General features: G+C 39.9%; 1 long non-coding RNA gene across 1 annotated transcript; it reads left to right on the top strand.

Annotated features, from left to right (window-relative positions):
* The first annotated feature begins 5,284 nt into the window (after nt 1-5,284).
* Nucleotides 5,285-6,924, top strand: LOC128475151 (uncharacterized). The gene is made up of 3 exons (XR_008346449.1): nt 5,285-5,394; nt 6,201-6,279; nt 6,786-6,924. It is a non-coding gene; the product is annotated as an uncharacterized LOC128475151 (long non-coding RNA).
* Nucleotides 6,925-7,135: the final 211 nt, after the last annotated feature.

The following is a 7,135-nucleotide window of genomic DNA, read 5'->3' on the forward strand; positions in this document are numbered from 1 at the left end:
CTTCTTGTCGAAGCTGTAGTCATTAAACCAAAATACATTGTGTTCTGGGTTCATAAACAAGATGGACAACAAATAGGACAGAAGCACACAGGGACTGATATGAAACAAGTAAACTTAAACTTTCATCATTAATACCTTTTCATTGCATTAAAAAGAAAGCTTAGCAAGCCAGCATAACTGCTACTTTGCAAGGCTATTGAATTCCACATGACTGTTTACATCATCACCATGGTAACTGGTCAATTGTTGTGTCATAGCTTTGTGATGTCACACATTCTAAGTGTATACATTAAGGGATCACGAGCCCAGACAATCACTCTATTACTGAGAGTAGCGATAGTAGGTCACGTTTGGACAAACTGACTTATTCTGAGTTATAAACACAGAAATTCTAGTTTACAAGCCAATCTTTTGTAGCAAATCCCTGTAGTTGTTATACTGCAGGACTATTGCTATTACTCATCTGTTGCGCATCCACTCCTCATCTCAATGTAACGGGTATGTTAGGGATTTTTGTTTCATTTTACTAATGGATTAAAACACCAAAATCACTACACGACTTAAACAGCTATGTTCCCATTTCTCAGTTCGTGTACGCACATGAATTATATACATTTTTTTTGGACAAGTAGGGATTTTCTCAAAATTCATATTCATATATGTGAAGCAATTTCTTTATGAAATAAAGTTTTATATATAAAAGATATATAAAATGAACAATTACCAAACATTTTATTGCTTAACATATCCCTAATTTACAAATCACCCTAGATTCCTGTTTCATTTTTTTTTAACACCTTCCTTTCCATATCTAAAACATTCCCTACTAAGTACCATACTAACCATATAAAATAAAAAAAAAATTAAATATAGTAAAAAAAACCCGTTCACAATCACTGAGAGCCGAGACAAAGGCAATGCTTGCAAGCATCACCTTTGTCTTTTGACTTTTTCCATGCATGTGATTGGCTGTAGCATGGAAGATCTGCCATTGATTGACGGCTCTGATCGGGGAGCCATCAGCAGCAGTGCCCCCCCCATGCTCTTGTTGATCTCGTTGATGTGGGAGCGATTTAACCGCTTATGTACCAGGTACATCATGAGTTCTGTGCTACCATCTTTTCATGACGTACATCATTGGTCACAAGGGAGTAAACCTAAAGCAATTTTATGTATATTATGTTGAAAGTTTCTTTTGTGTTAGTTTTCAGTAGAAACGATGTCTTCGTATTCTGTGAAATATGTCCGTCTCCGGAACGGACAAAATTTGTCCAATATTTTTGTTTTTGGAAATCCCATTCGTCTGTCTGGTTGCAAAGAAATAAACGCCCAGAAGAAACATCTGAGCTGCTGTAAAACTCATCGGCTCCGCTATTCACATGTAACAAAGTAACTTTAACATGAAGCAGCAGCTGGAAATCTCTCTGTATAATGTGTTTGGTAGAGAAATATTCCTGCACATATTTATTATTATCATTATTATTATTATCTTTTATTTATATAGCGCCAGCAGTTTATGCAGCGCTTGATACAAGGGACATACTAAAACGAATGACAAAATGGAATGCCCATAGACTTTAATGGGGAGGAATGCCCATAGACTTTAATGGGGAGGAATGCCCATATACTTTAATGGGGAGGAATGCCCATAGACTATAATGGGGAGGAATGCCCATAGACTTTAATGGGGAGGAATGCCCATAGACTTTAATGGGGAGGAATGCCCATAGACTTTAATGGGGAGGAATGCCCATAGACTTTAATGGGGAGGAATGCCCATAGACTTTAATGGGGAGGAATGCCCATAGACTTTAATGGGGAGGAATGCCCATAGACTTTAATGGGGAGGAATGCCCATAGACTTTAATGGGGAGGAATGCCCATAGACTTTAATGGGGAGGAATGCCCATAGACTATAATGGGGAGGAATGCCCATAGACTATAATGGGGAGGAATGCCCATAGACTATAATGGGGAGGAATGCCCATAGACTATAATGGGGAGGAATGCCCATAGACTTTAATGGGGAGGAATGCCCATAGACTTTAATGGGGAGAAATGCCCATTGACTATAATGGAAGGTAAAAGAATAATTGATTTTGAATTTAAAACATATCATTTAGATCTTTGGCACACATTCTCCCCTAGCACAGACACAGGATCTAAAACTCAGATTATGTGGGATTATAGTGATTGAGTGAATGTGAATTGAGTGAATGCCCATAGGATATAATGGGAGAAAAATTAAACTTGTTTTTTAGAGAAAACCATCTTAAATATCATATAGAACTGTGTCATGTATACTCCCCTAGTACAGTTATAGGTTCTAAACCTCATATTAAGTGGAATTATAGCTGTGTTCTATGGAATGACAGGTGAATGACAGTATTGATGGAATGCCCATAGGATAATGTTATCTCTATGTTTAATGCTGTGACGGAACCCTCCATCACTGGGACTACTGGAGAAGCCTGACTGCCAGCCTCCTCCCTATTGACTATGGGCCCTGGGTTTGTAAAGACTTCTGTGGCTACCCCCAGCAGTATCATCTCATCACTTGCTGAGGGGATTATCTCCAGCAGACAGCCAGGATCTGCAACCAGGGAGTGACTGCCATTGTTTCAGTTTAATGTTGTATAAATCAGTCCCCCCCCCATTGTATTGTTAATCTCGTGACTGCCCCTGTTGTCTCTGGGAGGCAGATTAAGGGGGGCGGTTTGTGTCCCAATATCTTATTTTATGTAAATGTGTGTTTTGATGGATATATCCAGCCCTGTGTGTCCAAAATAAATCAGTCTTCGTTTGGTTTTACCCTACACTGAGTCTCGGCGAGTGACTGGGGAACTGGGGAAAGTGTTGTCCCAGGCTAAGGGAGCACAAGACAGCGGAGGTAGTCGGTCGGACTAGCCAGCCCGTGACATTGGTGGCAAGCGGCGGGATTGCTTCTTAGTCTGAGGGACACTTACTTTCTACCGGGATTAACCGACAGGACGACAGACTTCGGTCGCCTTGACGAACACATGGATGTGGTATCAGAATTCCAGGGGCTGCTGCGGGTCATCCTCTCCTGCTACACCACTACTCTGCCTACAGAACAATACCAGAATCTGAGGCAACTGGTTCGACGGTCACTATGGCAGAGGGCTGTTATATGCCGGGGTCAGTGTCTTCCAAGCTCCGAACAAAAGATTAGAGACCAGCGGGAACTACGGATGTCATTCCCTTAGTGCAGAGAATTACATCACATGCCGTTTCCAGTATCTTAAGTTCTATTAAGGTTTGGGGACCAGGGCATTTTTATTTTTGTAACGGTTATAAGTTGCACCTGCAACCTGTAGCTTTCAACTGCTCGCAAAAATATATTTCTTTCCCCAGGTAACTAGAGTTAATAAATAATAGTTCCTTTTTTACACTTGAAGTATTACATTGCATAGCCTATATTGGTGTTAATACAGGTATTTTATTTTTGTATCTCTCATGTGGTACATAGTTGGAATTAAAATTAATACTACTAAAATAGACTGTCCCAAACATGACATGTCGGAATGGAAATGTAGGTGTATTTTGGCTTTTATGAAAAGTTTTGTGCATCTTGCTATAAACTTGTGCACCGAAAAATGCACCTGCCCCTTAAACCCGCCGCAACTGCGACCGGGTCCGCCACTCAAAGGGGCTCGGAAGCCCCCGCCAGGGCCGGCCTTACAGGTGTGCGTCCGCACAGGGTTTAAATTAAAACATCGGGGGGGGGGGGTTGTTTTTTTGCAACCCCCAATACTTACTCCTCAGATCAGTGATTGATATTCGCTGAATATGCGCGGAATTCTTCTATTGTTTTATGTTAGTGTGTGTGCAGGCATGTTATGACTGTGTGTGCAGGCATGTTATGACTGTGTGTGTATGGGTATGATATTGTCTATGTGTGTTTCTCTGGGTATGATAGCATGCATTTGTGCTAGTTTAAGTGTCTGTGCATGTGTGTTAATGTATGGGCCTTGTTGTGTTAGTGTGAGTGTCTGTGTGTGTATTAGTGCTGATTGTCTGGTTGTGTTAGTGTCAGGGTGTGTGTTAATGTATGGGTCTGGTTGTGTTAGTGTGAATGTCTGGGTGTGTGTATTAGTGCTGATTGTCTGGTTGTGTTAGTGTCAGGGTGTGTGTTAATGTATGGGTCTGGTTGTGTTAGTGTGAATGTCTGGGTGTGTGTATTAGTGCTGATTGTCTGGTTGTGTTAGTGTCTGGGTGTGTGTTAATGTATGGGTCTGGTTGTGTTAGTGTGAATGTCTGGGTGTGTGTGTATTAGTGGTGATTGTCTGGTTGTGTTAGTGTGAGTGCCTGGGTGTGTGTGCTTTAGTAAAAAGATTGTGAGGAGAACCGGTGTGCCCTAAAAATAGTGTGTGCTAAATAAGTAAATCTCTTAAAAATACTTCCCTTTTGTTTTCTCACAGCTGCCTCCTTAAAAACAACTCTCTCCAGGTGTTGTAAAGTATAGGTTCCATTTCAATAGGGGGCGCTCATGTAAGAAAAACAAACGAAACAACAATAGTGTAGACTGTTCAGTCAATACGGTGTTAATTATATTGCGTTAGTTGCACTCACAATAGTGCTGAAGATTTGTGTCTGTTTCTCATTCCCCTCTCATAGCAGCTTGTGAAAAAGGTAGTAAATGGTTGCAATCACGGGATCCAATGCACGTAAAATTATGTGCAAGGTGCGCTCAGGGAGGGGGGTAGGGGAAGCCCACGGTGTCCAGGATCTCTTCTCCAAATGTCATGGAATTTCAGGTCCAATCCCCCGAACGCTGTGATACAGTGCGGCAACTTCTTCCAGCCAGGGAGCGGGAAAACCACCCCCAAAGAATAATCAACTGCTGCTTATATTTAAAGATATAGGTTTATTACGGGAATATGCCTTTAAAATAATTTTATTTAAATTTAAAAAAAAAGTACTTTAAGATATATAAAATATAAATATGTAAACGTCAAACGATTCAGTGAAATAAAAAGTCTTTCCTCAACGCGTTTCGGCTTTAATGGCTTCCTCAGGAAAAAAGTATTTGATCGCTTCTTCCACTCTTTTTATGTGTGTTAATTCGTTGTATTTTCTTCTATATACGCTAGATGGCGGTGTAACGTTGTTTCCCAGAACATGAGGACGTGTTGTACGCACATGTACACTAGGTGGCGCTGTTACGTCATTCCACAATACGTGAGGACGTATTGGAGGCTGGATGTGCGTACTGCCGTCATTCTGTTTATACGCGTCCCCATAGAAACGGCTTCTCCTTCTCCGTAGGGCTGTCTCTTTTCTTGGTGTTGCATCATGTCCTAGTGTCCTGCTGTGCTGTGCAGTGCAGATGTTAAGAAATGACATTTGAAGACGGATTAACATGAACGCTAAGTATAAACGCTATAGGATGTAAACGTTTAAGGATGTGATTGCATTAAACGTGGATATATGAACTATAACTAAACATACTATGGGTTTTGTTTATACATAAATGTCTATATGAATCCACAGAAAAGAGAGCAATATGCCAAACAATAATACAAAATATGAAATATTGGAATTGTGTATAGTAAAAAGTAATATTGAAGAACCCATGAATGAATAAGTAGTCTGTGTCTATTTATTTCAAATGGGGGTTAGGATCCCTTAGGTGAAAGCGTGAATATCCAAGTTTATGTTCAAGCCTCCTTTTTTTATATGTTCCTAATTTAAAGATCCACTTAGTTTCCTTTCTTGAAATGTTTTCTGCACTATTCCCTCCTCTCCAATTTGGGGGTACAGTGTCTATTCCCATGATTCATAATTGATTAATTGAGAAAACAGGACATGAATTACAGTATCGCGGGACACCGTGTTTAATGCTTGAATTCATAATGTTCCCAAGATGTTCCTAAATTCTTCCTTTAAGTGGTCTGGTTGTTCTTCCCCCATACTGTGCACCACATGGACATTGTAATAAATAAATTACAGATTTGGTGGTGCAGGTGATGAATTTCTTAATTTCGTATGTAGTCCCTGTCCTATTACTGATAAAACTGTTTGTTTTCCTTGGTAGGTAGGTGCACATCTTGCACCTACCGCATGGGCAAAAAACAATGGGTTTCTTGCCCAGAAAGGTATTAAAATTAATTTCTGTTTTCTTTGTTGGGAGGAAAATGTTTTTCAAATTATTTGTTTTTTTTTGTATACGATTTGAGGTTTTTCCGGTAAGAGGGGACCTAAAATGTCATCGCTCTTCAGGACATGCTAGTGTTTCCGCAATATCTTTTTAATGTGGTAAGCCTTAGTATTATATTCCTTAATGAATGAAAAACTGAAATCTTTCTTGTTCATATTATGTTCGGGCTTTCCTTTTAGTAGATGAGATCTGTCCATTTGTTCCACTTTCTGTTGACTTCTCGCTAATAACTCTATTGGATAGTGTTTCTCCCTAAATTTACTTTTAATATCTGTGGTGTGTTTTATAAAGTCCTGGTCCCGTGTACAGTTCCTCCTTATTCTCATCATCTGCCCCGTGGGGATGTTATCTAACCATGCTGGGTGATGACAGCTTGTGTAATCAATGAAACCATTGGCATCGGTAGCATTTTTATAATTTCTGGAGCATTGCCTTCTGTGAATAGTTCCACATCCAAGAATTCAACACTTTGCTTTAGTATGTTGAAAGTAAATTTTAGGTTGTATTGGTTCTGGTTGATGTATTCTATAAATTGATGTAATTTATCCAGTGTTCCCCTCCATATAATTAACACGTCATCGATATATCTCTTCCACTGCACCAGGTCTGCTTCAAATGGATTGTTGTGCCATATCTGTTCTGCTTCCCATTCGGCTACGAAAAGGTTGGCGTAACTCGGCACGAACCTGGCACCCATGGCTGTCCCACATAGATGACGGTAAAACTGGTGTTCAAACAAGAAATAGTTATATTTCAAAAAAAAATCGATACATTCCAAAATGAAATCCTTCCGATGTGTTGCATGTTAACTCCATGTTTAATGCTATCTCAATGAGTAGTGTTATGTCCATGTTTAATGCTATGTCCATATTTAATGTTATCTCTATGTGTAATGTGTGACAGTGTAAACCCCAGGGAGATGCTTAGTGTGGCATTTGGGTACAGGTGCTATCC

Source organism: Spea bombifrons, chromosome 2 (genome assembly GCF_027358695.1).
Source record: "Spea bombifrons isolate aSpeBom1 chromosome 2, aSpeBom1.2.pri, whole genome shotgun sequence".
NCBI classification, from domain to species: domain Eukaryota; kingdom Metazoa; phylum Chordata; class Amphibia; order Anura; family Pelobatidae; genus Spea; species Spea bombifrons.